The 14,396-nt window shown below is 42.4% G+C and overlaps 1 protein-coding gene across 1 annotated transcript in view; it reads left to right on the top strand.

Moving 5' to 3' along the window:
* ACOXL (acyl-CoA oxidase like) overlaps positions 1-14,396 on the top strand; it is a 981,865-nt gene that overhangs the window by 945,959 nt on the left and 21,510 nt on the right. The gene's annotated exons all lie outside the window — the stretch shown is intronic.

The raw sequence follows: 14,396 nt of genomic DNA, 5'->3' as shown, positions 1-14,396 counted from the left end.
TTTCCTTGTTTCTGGATGTTGGACTACAATATTTTAGAGAGCATTCTATATTGATGAGCTTAGTGTGCTTTTGTGTGCAATTTTGTATCCTTGTGAACTTGACTAGTCAACCAACTACAGTTTTCTTTGATCCTCAATTGGTGGCTGTATTGCAACAATAAAAACAATATGTAGCTTTTGCCTCAAATGAATTAAATTGTAACAGCACGAGGCAACATTTTAAGGATTTGTGGTTATAGTTTGTAATATGTAGTATATTGTTTTCTTATTAATTTTGCTTTGCTGAAATTTGTCCTACTGAAGTTTACGTTCTGCTTAAAATGTTTGTTACTGTGTTATGTACCATCATCTAATATATGAAAGATAGATAACTGGTTACAGTTGTATGCATTTTCAGTTTTATTTGTTAAAAGTAGTTGTGTAGACTCCCCAGTCCTGGAAATGTTATTTTTAGGATTTTTGTCACTGTGGTTTGGAGGAAATAATTCACGAGTAAAACCTTACTCCCCTGAGGTGCTGGTTTCGAACCATTAGTGTTTGTACAGTTACCAAAGGCAAACATAATAATATAGAATTCTATGTCATAATGTTTGTATTATGTAATAGTTTACTATATTATGCCCATTTTGCCTAAACTGCATTAGCTTGCATTATTTTCATACTATGAAATTGTATATCATGTTTATCATTTTTATTAAACGATTGTATATTATACTGCACCATAATGTGATGAAATTTGTAAACTATTTTATTTTAGTAGTCAGGACAAAACCAATCTGTAAAAATTACAAGGATCTAAGCAGTAAGTTTAAAAAAAAAACTACAAAAGCGCGGTAGATCTATTCTCACTATATACTGCGTTATAAAATCTAGCCATGGTTTAGAGCCCATTTCTCGCCGCTTCCAGATTCGCTGACTTGTGCAGAGCGATTAGTCACCGGCTTCTGTGTGAGGTTGTACGTTCAGTTTGGATGCCGTTATCCCGGGCGCGGTAAGAGATTTAGCGGAACGTGCGACGTTATTTCAGGCTTGACATATTTGTGTATCACCAGGAACGATAACAAAGTAAAAGGCGAATTGTTTGCAGTTGAGTGCTTATTGTAGTTGACAACCGGAGACAGAAACACGTACGCAAATGTTCAGCAGCCGCACCTTGTCTTATCAGTCTATGCTAAATCGGAAAGTATTGCATGTACCCATATATTTATTACGGAGCAATCTGCGTTTCCCTGGGATATTAATATCCACTATTTACCTGCTAAGGTACTTGTATTCTGTCTAATGCACTTTGTCCTAGTATTTCATTTTGTTCCCTGCTAATTTTAATTTAATTAAATAACTTCCTGTACACTACCTTGTCTTTCGACGCATTTGATTAGCTGAAACCACAAAGTAACTTATATTTATTTTAACAGCAGCTCTCCAAGCGGACAAAATAACCGTAATGGGAAAAACGGCGTTCGTACTAGTTAGCATTTTGTGTAAGTAGTTTAGTTTTTAACTGTTTAAATTATACATTTGGCAACACCTGAAAGAGAGGTATAGAAACTGAAACCGACAGATATTTACATTCTCACTAACTTGCATTCGAATGCCCTGAGGTTTTAGGCGGGGGTATCTCAAATACTGTCATTTGAAACTGAAAAAACCGTGGTTCGCCAGTCTGAACTTGGCATACATTTGTGGCCTGCGTGCATATTCTGTTTCTTACTTTGTCCTGGTTGGTGTAGTGCTTAATGTAGGCAGGTGCACATTAATTTTTAGGGACCAAGGTTTATTTCTCACAAACAGGTTTTGACTCAAAGCAAGAGGGAGAGGGAGGGACAGAAAAGGGAGAATGAAGGCGGACGAGAAAGACAAACAGTGAAGAAGAGAGAATCAGTGATGAAAAACATGCCAGAAGAGTGAGACATAGAGCGAGGATTTAGCTAATGGGAGAAGGGGATAAGCAGCCTTTTATTAAGCAGTCTCGCATGTATTTGTTTCCACATCGCGATTCAATAAAAGCATTTGACACCTTTTTTTTTAACGATTTTTTGTAGTTTTATATAGAGCGAACTCGACCCGAAGGTATTGAGGTGCTTTACATGAGCACCAATCACATTAGAGCGATCGCATTCCAACGCGTGACGTTGAGCCGACGCCGAGAGTCGAACCCGGTTTCCTCATTCCAGACTCTGCAGCGCTGGCCGCAAAGTCGCCCCTCGTGTCATTGCACGTGTCCTCCCCAAGCGCCTCGTTGTTATTCCAGCTGACCTGCGGCCGCGCCTGTTTGCTTTTATTTCCGGTTGATGCGCGCGCGGACCGGCAGTGGTGGCCCATTGACTGACTCACCTTCTAATGAAACGATTAGTCAGAGAGAAGCTACAGTCGACTACAAAGAAGTATTTTTCAATGTATGTGATCCACCCTTTACTGTAGCTTCTGTAGTTATAGGAAATGTAACGAGTAGTTATGACATTATTTTGAAAATTAAAATAAATGCATGGGCCACTGTTTTTATTTAAAAGACCGATGCCGGTGTCCTCGGACGACAGTTTGGCTGAATACCAAGGCTGCCTAATCTTGATTCCACCTCATGCTTCTTTTTTACAGTCTACACTTCCTGCCTCCTTATTTCACACTTATGGTTTCTGTTTCCCTGCGTTTCTTTTCCTACTTATCTATTTCTATCATGTCATGACACCTCCCCGATCCTCATAGTTGCATCTTTGTGTCTAAATTTGAAATTCAGATTGTGCAACCGCCTCCACAGATATAGATTCACCATGGTGGCTAATTGGAAAGTGCCCTCCCCACAATATTCATTTTAGATTATTCATTTCGAAACAACGAGTTTGCCGTTGCCTAATTTGCAACTAACTTCTAGCTTCTTCGCAGATTTTGGAGTAGAACATATACTTTATGGGGGTTTGTTTCTTTTAGCGACTGTGTTTTCGCTCTTGCTAGTTTCACTTGACCTGTCTATTGCTCAGTCGGGTTTCACACATTTTTTCTTTTACATAAACAAACAGCCCTGCCCTTGTGCAACCTACACGGAGACTAATATCCTGATGCACATGCAAAGGTAAATAGAAAATGGTCCTAACATTTAAAAATGATCCTGATTCGTGCTGCCCACACAGTAATTAAAAAAATACGTTCGTTTTGTGTATTTTTGGGGTCGCACGACGCTTGTGTTTTTTTTGTTTTGTTTTTTTGAGACGAGCTTGCCATGTTTTCTGTTGTGAGGAGCCGACAGAATCTTACAGTTTATTTTCCTTGTTGGTCAAATAGCTCAGTGAGTTAGCGGCACTTGGTTGAAATCTGCCGTCATGGTATAAGTTGCAAATTCGACCCCATACTCCGTTCAGTACAAACCGTATACAGTTATGACACGTAAATATTAGGCATTCTTCCAGAGTTATAAAATGCCTACACATTCATTAAAATAACGTGGTCTGAAGTGCATTATCATGTTATTTGACGTTCTTTGAGCAAGACTATTTGCTTTCTAGCACCTCGAGGGCGTTTTTATTGTTCGAAACTCCTATCTACCTACTCGCTTAAAAATCTAGCATTGCTTCTAAATCTCACAGCGTCACGAATGGTTTTCGCATGTCCGCCTGCGGACTATAAACGTTTCTGACAGTTGTACTAAAATACACCCGAAAGGTGAACATTCACATTAATAAGGTCATACAAGATGCGTATTTAGTCTCCCTCTCACACGCTTATGTGGAGGTTACTAGCATAATGAGTACCATTGAGTTTGGTACTCCGTAGCCATGACATGTTGCCTAAAGCGCCACCAACAGCGCTATATAAAAACCAGCATTGGCAAAGCCAAGCGTTCTTGTCTCCTGCCCCTCCAAAGCAAACCCATCAACTTTGTTAGTCCTTTTTGCTAATTTTGTGACGCATCAGCAGAAACAAAAACACTTTATTGCCGAATTGCCAATCTTGAACAGCACCGGCAAAATAGCAAAAAAGTGATGATGCATAAGCACATATATATCATTACGCATGCAATTACGTATCATAATGCTACAGCGGCCCCAGCATCACCCTACATATGTATAATGTCACTGCAGTCATTTTTTTTATTTATTTATTTATTGTAGCGTTCCAAGGTAGTGGATACTCCATCCCCCATCTTGGAGCGGTACATTCAAAACAATTAGAAGGCGTGCCAAACAGCATTATTTAATTATAATTATATATATTTATTTATTTCAGAAATGCGTTGGTCCGATAGCACACTGTGCTGCTGGGCCGTCTCAAAAATAAAAAAATAAGCTTTTTTTTTAAAAAAAAGAACACAGTAGAGTGGGGAAACAAAGGAGGGGCACATGGAGAAAGCAACACACTAGTTGGGTGTAGGGATTTGAGGGCAGAAAGCGGCACAAAGGGTAGAGAGTAAGTACACACATGCATTCCATGGATTGCTGAAATGAAAAGAAAAAGGTGGTTCCCAGAATGTAGGACTGGAAGGGTACAGTTCTTTTAATCAAACTGGTGGTAAGGAAACTATGCTCCAAGGGAATGACAAACACATAAAGAAGAAGGAAAGATAATGAAAAAGAAGCGAGCAAACAAGACTGACAAGAAAGCCATCCAGTGGTTAGCAGTGAGCTGACCTAAAGCCTACTGTCAGTATTGGGTCTGTACACAATAGACATTTGACAAGAACTTAAAGCTCGAGCTGTCATTGGTATGCTTGTATTTGTAGTGCTGAATTTAGCAACGCTACAAGCCCTGGAATACTAAAAACAGGACTGGAAGGACTGCACACACAAGCTGGGTGTCTAGTGAGGTAGTAAGAGGCCAGCCACCTAAGGGGCCATTACCAGGGTACACCAGGTTCCCATTGCCGGAGCTGGAGTTGGTCGAAATAGAGCCAGTACTCACTGCAATGAGTGACCCTCTGTTGAATCCACGAACACACCGTGATAAGATTGAAGTGTGTTTATTCAAAGACAGCACAGTACATGTCCACTCCAATGTCCAGCATAGAAAAAATGAATACTTCAACATTCTTTCATCCAGAACCCCCACTACATTCTACCCCCAACATTCCCTTTTCTATTACACCTTCTACATTCTAAATTATTAACATATAACATATTTCCCTCCTGTAACAAAACATATACAAATAAAAAATGAAAGAGTTACAACTATACACAACTTTATCCATTCTAAAAATGTTTTAAATTCAGTTGCATCACAGAATTATAAGTTTGAGACAAAGTCTTTGAATTTGACTGGCTTGCATCTTGTTCTAGCATCAGATTTCACCTGTGATGCTACAGAACCACTATTTACAACAGCATCACTTTCATCACTGACATTATCAGCGTAAAATACTTCACTATTCTGTACATTATCCACAGCAATCTGTTCAGGATACCCATTTTCAACACCACATTCTGTTAAGATTTCCGCAGAGGGCATTACTCCCACTCCAACACTACCTCCTGCTTTGAAAACATAACTATCACACCTTCCACCACCCAGACATTCCTCAATATTATTGCACTCATCACTACAACACTTCACAACTCTCATCACATTCCACACTTTCCCATCCTGAGTAACACCACTCTTATTATATACCTTTATCACTTTCAAAGCTCTCCTAAACTTAGATGTGCCCTTCCTCACAAACCCTGGTTTGCGAATTCTGACCCAATCTCCTACATTAATCTCAGGTTCTTTTACTCTCCATTTGTTGTCGTAAGTTTCTTTGAAATTTTCCTGCTTTCTTCTCACTCTTTCTTTGACATCTTCTATACACACATTTTCCCACTCTTTTCTTAGTCTTTTCTTGAACCACCATGGACACAATTTAGACACAGGATGTCTTCATTTTAGTAACCTAAAAGGGCTTACCTCAGTAGTACTTTGCGGCGTCATGCGATAATGCCATAACTTTTCTCTTAATTTCTCCTTCCACTGTCCTCCAAATACTCATGCCCATCTGATACTTTCCTTGAGCACACGGTTGAACCTCTCCACCTGACCATTTCCTTGTGGTTCATAGAGAGAAGTGGTAACATGTTTGATATTACTATACCTAAAAAAACTTTTAATTTCTCTTGCCACCAACTGAACTCCATTGTCAGATATCAGCACCTCAGGGTATCCTTCTCTGGCAAACACCTCCTTGAAGAACTCGATAATAGTGCCAGATGTAACCTGAGAAACTAACTTCATTTCCGGCCATTTAGAGTAATAATCAATCAACACCAATGTAAAACTTGCTTCTGCAGGAAGGAAAAGAAACAGACCAGAAATGTCAAATCCTAACTTCTGCCAGGGCAAATCCGGCCAGGGCACTGGCAAAAGAGGAGCCGGAACAGTTCTCAACATCTTCTCCGCATTGGCACACACACCACATTCTCTTACTACTCTCTCTGCCATTTTATCCAGCCCCGGCCACCAGAAACAAGTACATATTAGCCTCCTCATAGAAGACATGCCCAGATGACCTTCATGGGCTAGTTTTAAAATCACTCCCTGCAGTCCTTTAGGAGGAATGTTGGAGGCTGGCCTGGCTTGTAGTGGGTACCAAGGGGTACTTACACTCTGTACCAGGTCCGGTTATCCCTTATTAGTGTAGAAGAGGTGTTTCTAGCAGCTTAGACTGATAGAATGTAGCTATAGCAGAGCAGCTTAGGCTGAACTAGGAGACATGCAAAGCTCCCACTATACCACTGGTGTCATATGCACAATATCATAAGAAAACACAATACACAGACATACTAAAAATAAAGGTACTTTATTTTTATGACAATGTCAAAAGTATCTCAGTGAGTACCCTCAGAATGAGGATAGCAAATATACACAAGATATATGTACACAATACCAAAAATATGCAGTAATAGCAAAAGGAAGTAATGCAAGCAATGTATAGTTACAATAGATTGCAATAGGAGCACATAGCTATGGGGCAACACAAACCATATACTCCAAAAGTGGAATGCGAATAACGTATGGACCCCAAACCTATGTGAGCTTGTAGAGGGACGCTGGGACTGTAAGAAAACAGTGAGGGTTAGAAAAATAGCCCACCCCAAGACCCTGAAAAGTATGTGTAAAGTGCACCTATATTCCCCAGAGAGCACAGAAGTCATGATAAGGGAATTCTGCAAGGAAGACCAACACCAGCAATGCAACAAAGGTGGATTTCCGGACGAGAGTACCTGTGGAACAAGGGGACCAAGTCCAAGAGTCGCGACAAAGTCGAGATTGGGAAGATGCCCAGGAAATGCCAGCTGAGGGTGCAAAGAAGCTGCCACCGGATGGTAGAAGCTGTGGATTCCGCAAGAACGAAGAGGACTAGGAACTTCCCCTTTGGAAGATAGATGTCCCACGTCGTGAAGAAGCTTGCAGAGGTGTTCCCATGCAGAAAGACTGCAAACAAGCCTTGCTAGCTGTAAGGGTCGCGGTTAGGGTTTTTGGATGCTGCTGTGGCCCAGGAAGGACCAGGATGTCGCCAATTGCGTGAGGAGACAGAGGGGGCACCCAGCAAGATAGGGAGCTGTCACAGAAGCAGGCAGCACCCGCAGAAGTGCCGGAACAGGCACTACGAAGAGGAGTGAACCGGAGCTCACCCGAAGTCACAAAAGGAGATCCCACGACGCCGGAGGACAACTCAGGAGGTTGTGCACTGCAGGTTAGAGTGTCGGGGACCCAGGCTTGGCTGTGCACAAAGGAAATCCTGGAAGAGTGCACAGGAGCCGGAGCAGCTGCAAATCATGCGCTACCCAGCAATGCAGTCTAGCGTGGGGAGGCAAGGACTTACCTCCACCAAATTTGGACTGAAGAGTCACTGGACTGTGGGAGTCACTTGGATAGAGTTGCTGAGTTCCAGGGACCACGCTCGTCGTGCTGAGAGGGGACCCAGAGGACTGGTGATGCAGTTATTTTGGTGCCTGCGGTTGCAGGGGGAGGATTCCGTCGTCCCACGGGAGATTTCTTCGGAGCTTCTAGTGCAGAGAGGAGGCAGACTGCCCCCACAGCATGCACCACCAGGAAAACAGTCGAGAAGGCGGCAGGATCAGCGATACAAGGTTGCAGTAGTCGTCTTTGCTACTTTGTTGCGGTTTTGCAGGCGTCCTGAGCAGTCAGCGGTCGATTCCTTGGCAGAAGGTGAAGAGAGAGATGCAGAGGAACTCTGATGAGCTCTTGCATTCGTTATCTAAAGAATTCCCCAAAGCAGAGACCCTAAATAGCCAGAAAAGGAGGTTTGGCTACCTAGGAAGGAGGATAGGCTAGCAACACAGGTAAGAGCCTATCAGAAGGAGTCTCTGACGTCACCTGCTTGCACTGGCCACTCAGAGCAGTCCAGTGTGCCAGCAGCACCTCTGTTTCCAAGATGGCAGAGGTCTGGAGCACACTGGAGGAGCTCTGGGCACCTCCCCTGGGAGGTGCAGGTCAGGGGAGTGGTCACTCCCCTTTCCTTTGTCCAGTTTCGCGCCAGAGCAGGGCTGGGGGATCCCTGAACCGGTGTAGACTGGCTTATGCAGAGATGGGCACCATCTGTGCCCATCAAAGCATTTCCAGAGGCTGGGGGAGGCTACTCCTCCCCAGCCCTGACACCTTTTTCCCAAGGATGAGGGTGTAACACCCTCTCTCTGAGGAAGTCCTTTGTTCTGCCTTCCTGGGCCAAGCCTGGCTGGACCCCAGGAGGGCAGAAACCTGTCTGAGGGGTTGGCAGCAGCAGCAGCTGCAGTGAAACCCCGGGAAAGGTAGTTTGGCAGTACCCGGGTCTGTGCTAGAGACTCGGGGGATCATGGAATTGTCTGACAATTCCATGATCTTAGACATGTTACATGGCCATGTTCGGAGTTACCATTGTGACGCTATACATAGGTAGTGACCTATGTATAGTGCACGCGTGTAATGGTGTCCCCGCACTCACAAAGTCCGGGGAATTTGCCCTGAACATTGTGGGGGCACCTTGGCTAGTGCCAGGGTGCCCACACACTAAGTAACTTAGCACCCAACCTTTACCAGGTAAAGGTTAGACATATAGGTGACTTATAAGTTACTTAAGTGCAGTGGTAAATGGCTGTGAAATAACGTGGACGTTATTTCACTCAGGCTGCAGTGGCAGGCCTGTGTAAGAATTGTCCGAGCTCCCTATGGGTGGCAAAAAAAATGCTGCAGCCCATAGGGATCTCCTGGAACCCCAATACCCTGGGTACCTCAGTACCATATACTAGGGAATTATAAGGGTGTTCCAGTATGCCAATGTGAATTGGTGAAATTGGTCACTAGCCTGTTAGTGACAATTTGGAAAGCAAAGAGAGAGCATAACCACTGAGGTTCTGGTTAGCAGAGCCTCAGTGAGACGGTTAGTCTTCACACAGGGAACACATACAGGGCACACTTATGAGCACTGAGGCCCTGGCTGGCAGAGTCCCAGTGACACATACACTAAAACAACATATATACAGTGAAAATATGGGGGTAACATGCCAGGCAAGATGATACTTTCCTACAAGGAACGCACTTTCCATTTTGAACAAAAAAATAATTCTCAATTTCTAACTCATCCTTAACTTTATGAAACATCATAATCTCTTCAGAAAGTCTTTTCTTATCAGGCTAACCACACCACAAATAATTTTTTACTTCTTGCAATAACAAATCCTCCTCATCACATTTCTTCCACACTTCCTCTTCTATACCCGCAAATTCACTAGTCATGTAACAAGACACCACTGCCACAACATCATTCTCTAGATCATTACAAAACCCATCAACTTCCTCTCCATCATCCTGAGGAAGTCGTGATAGAAAATCTTCCACATCATTACTTTTCCCAGGTACATACTCAACCTTGGAGAAATACTCCTGCAATCTAGAATTTAATCTAGCAATGCAAGCAGTAGCATTTCCCCCACCACCTGGAGACAGAATTTCATCCAATGGCTTATGATCCGTCTGCAAAATACATTTTGAACCCCAAATGTAATTCCCAAAATGTTCCACCGCCCAAACACATGACAACAATTCCTTTTCTATCACAGCATACCTCCTCTCTGCATTCGTTAATGTGCGAGAAGCAAACAAAACATACCACCTGTCTTTCCCACAACACTGAGATAGCACACCACCTATACCATACATACTAGAATCTACAGTCACAATACACTGTGCCCTCACACAAAAGGGCCGCAGAGTAGGGGCATCAATAATTTCTTTTTTTATCATCTCACACGCAGTCTTCTGTCTCTCAGTCCAGACATAATGAACCCCCTTACGTGCAAGTTCTCTTAGTGGTTCTATCTACGTTGCAAAATGTTCAATGAATTTACTATAATATTCACAAAGACCTGTGAATGATAACAATTTATTCCGATTGTCAGGAGCATTGACAATAGCTTCCACCAATGATCGCTTCGGGATCACCCCATCTCCTGATATTGTGTGACCCAAATATTCCACAGACTTTGAGAACAATTTGCACTTCTTTTCCTTCAGTGTCAAACCACTCCTCCTTAATACCTCACAAACATTCACGACATGATCTCTGTGCTTACTTTCATTCTTAGAAAATATCAGGACATCATCTTGAAAACATTTCACATAAGTATCCATATCTTTGAACAGATGAAACATAGCTCTCCGATACACCAACGCCGCAGAGGCTAGCCCAAACGGCATTCTTTTAAATTGATACAACCCCTGTGGTGTGATGAAAGCCGTAAGATGTCTAGAATCTTCTGTGAGTTTAATTTGATGATACGCCGATCTCAAACCCAACGTGGAGAAGATGCTTGCTCCTTCTAACATGATTGTATTAGAACCCGCTGCCTCCCTATGAGCAATTCATTTTTGATCTACAGTGTATGTCTGTGTTTGTTTCAGCTCTTTGTCTGGCACTTTTCTTTAAAATATTTATTCCTTTTCACCTTTTATTAGAGAAAGATTTTCTTTTGCAATGTTTTTATTCTTTTGGCAATTCATTTCTCCCTGATTCTTTCACAAGAAACCCTTTCCATATAGTTCAAACTTCTCTATGACATTTGTATTTGATTTAATTATTTCATCAGTCCCCTTTAATCCACTATCATAATTACTAAAGGATAATCCTCAATAGTCTGTGACACAAAGGCAACCAAAGATTTTGCCAAACTATGATTCTTTGAACCAGAAGGGATACATAAGTTGGCTATCAATAGCATCTCACTCATTATGTTTAAAATTGTAATTGTAGATGTTTTAATACATTGATCTAGATTGGAAGGGAGATTAAAACAGTGGTATTACCATTTTATATTGGTGTTTAGTAACATAGCAATCCCTAATCTTCCATGCCTTATCTTAAAACCACCAGCCAGACAGCTATATAAAAAGTCATTATCCAGCTGAATGTCAGTTGTGACCTACTTCGCTGATATAGGTTCCTGGGACAATGATTGGCTTTTCCACTTGATCATTTACTGAGGTGTTATTGTCAGTGCCTTTCAAGATATGCTAAGGCAACAAAGGTAGAACATTTGTGGTTGGTGGAGAAGTAGAGTTGCCCACCATAGCATTATTTGAGTCTTCAGCAGACACCGGTGCAAATAAAAGCTTGCTTTTTTTCTGATGATTCTATGGACTTTCTTTTTCTTCCTTTTTCAGATCTGACTTTGATTTTTTTATTACTAAGGAGAGAAGGGATAACTTCTTTACCAGGAATAACCAGGAGCAAGTGTGCATTATTTTTTCTTGTTTGGAAAATGGGGAATAAAGAGCTGGATTTACCTTATCAGGCAAGAGCATAATTCCTAAATTACCAGATTGCTCACTTGTACGCAGTTCGCTCTGTGTGAGGGATTCTTCAATGTTTTCTGCCCAATCAGCGGGGGTAGGCTGTGAGGGCTACAACCCCCAGAACGGGCATAACAGGCGGAGCCACGGCACAAGGTCCCCAGCAGTATATGGGTTGTGCAGGCCATTTCTCTAGTGTCAGGGGAGGTAGCTTCCAGGTGATTCTAATACCCATACACTTAATAATGCTGACGACAGATGGGAGGCTGGGATTGTGTCTTCACCAACTCCCTTCAGCACGGCCTTGCCAGCAGGTAAAAAGAACCCAAGAAACAGCTCTCTTGGAGGTTTTTGGTGGCTTCGGGAGCTGGAGGGTCTGGTTCTAATCCGCTTGCTCCCTCCTCGCTTCTCTTTGCTCCTTGGGTAACATCCTTACATCACATCAAGAGTATCAACTACTTTGTAGAATGCACCAAGGGCATAGGACTGAATGATCAGCTCTTCATGAGATATTGTGGTGCCAAAAAAGGCAAAGTGGTCCAGAAATAAACCCTTTCGAGATGGATCATCCTCTACATCAAGACCTACTACTGTTTGGCCAAGAAGGATCCTCCGCAAGGGATCAGAGCTCCTTCTACAATGGTTAAAGCCACCACTCCTGCCCTAGCCAGAGGCATTCACGTCATGGAGATCTGAGAGTCGTTGTTCAACACTGCATAAAAAAAAATCTGGATATTTACAGAATACATTTTACATGCTTAGGCAGATGAGGAATACTATAAATAAAATATAGGTGCATATGTAAGTGCTTGAAGTATATGAATTAATGGAAAATGAAAACCTAGACACCACATTAGAGGAAAACAGCACTTAAAGACAGTTTTTAAGGAAACACAATTAAATCAAAAAAATGATTAAACTGGCAAACAGGAAAACCCAAATAACATTTTACTGTAGTCAGAAATTAAAGTAAATCTGAAACCGACTAATAACCAGTTTGGGCACCCCATATCAAACCCAAGTTAAAGAAGAAAGTTTTACCAATTTTAAAACATAACACAATTTATCACAATAACTAAAAATGCCTGGTTTACTTTTAATGGTTTTATGATGAGATTAGGTGTTAAAATGAAAACACGTACAACACTAGCTGTCCACAAACACACACACACAAAACAACAGTTAAAGTGAAATTATAGTTAGGTGTTGTAATGAGACATCAGCTAACGTTAATAAAAAAAAACGAAATCACTGAAATACATCAGTTGTAGTTTAGTAAATGTTAAAAAATGGGTCGCTAGTTGGCAGAGGTATGCACCCTGTCCAAGTAGGGAGCACAGTCCTAGCCAGGGCAAGTCAATGACATGATATAAATTAGCCTGTGCTCACCCTCTGGAAACTTGGCGCAGAGGGGGCAGGCCCAACTTAGAACAAAATGTGTAAAGTATTTGTGCAATACACACGCAGTAACCACTTGAGGCACACCACAAAAAGATACTCCACAAGGTTAAAGAAAAATAAAGCTTGTTTACGTGGTTAATTTAAGATCAGCATGATACAGATCCAACTCATAAATAGAAAAGTATTTGCTTTGCAGACTCAAAAGAAAAAAGTATAAAGCAAGGTTGCAGAACAAATGCAGAGATCGAAGGGATGGTGCCAGGGACTCTTCGTCATGGGTGCACGTTGCGCTCCTCTCGGGGAGTGGATGGGATGATTCTTGAGTGCAGCGCAGTTGCCAAGGAAGCCAGCGGGGACCACGGCTGTGTTCAGCAGGAATGCTCTGGACATTTCACAGATGTAAGCGGCAAAGTTTGGCAGAGCTGCTCAAGTCGACTGAAAGCAGCATGTGGCAAAGAAAAGCAGGTTCAGAGAAACAAGCTGTGAAGTTTGGCAAAGACACTCGGGTTGACTGGAAGTAGCGAGCGGCAAAGGAAAGGATAATCCGCTCGGAATAACTCTAACGGTTTGGAGAGCGAGTCTTTGGCTACCGGGAAGAGATCAGTAGGCATCACGGCGGCACAGAAAATCAAGGCAACTGTACGTGGGAGCAGTCAATCCTGGCAGTGGCAATCATGGCACACAGCAGTCTTTACTACAGCAGCGGTTCCTTGAGTTCAGAAGTGCATGATTTTAGTGGGTTATGGACCTAGTACTTATACTAGAATGTGCCTTTGGTATCGAGGGTGATTGCAAAGAGTTCTTGTGAAGTGCACAGGTCCCCCTTTCAGGTCAGCCTTGGCTCCAGGCTATCAGTGGTAGGTAATAAGCCCCGTTGTGAGTAGTCTGGTCACCACCCTTTGAGGTGCAAGGGTGAGCCCTTTCCAACCTCCTCTCCAGGAAGACCCGTCAGTATGCAGATACAGCTGAGTATCCTTTGTTGGGGGTGTCTGAAGGATATGCACAAGTGTAGCTGTCACCTAGCCCACGCTGACTTGTATTGGAGACCGGCTGTGGGCACAGGGCACAGGGCAGTGAGTGCAGATAAATGCTCACTTTCTAAAAGTGGAATTTTAAAAATAGTTATACTAAATCTGACTTTACAATTAAAGGGGATTTCTTTTTACCTTTTCATTGGTACTAAACATGATGCAGCTACTTCTCTTAGACGAGGAATTACAACTTAAAGATAATAAAAGGTATTTCAA

This window comes from Pleurodeles waltl, chromosome 5 (genome assembly GCF_031143425.1).
Source record: "Pleurodeles waltl isolate 20211129_DDA chromosome 5, aPleWal1.hap1.20221129, whole genome shotgun sequence".
Classification (NCBI taxonomy): Eukaryota; Metazoa; Chordata; class Amphibia; order Caudata; family Salamandridae; genus Pleurodeles; species Pleurodeles waltl.
This window is presented reverse-complemented; position numbering and strand designations above follow the sequence as displayed.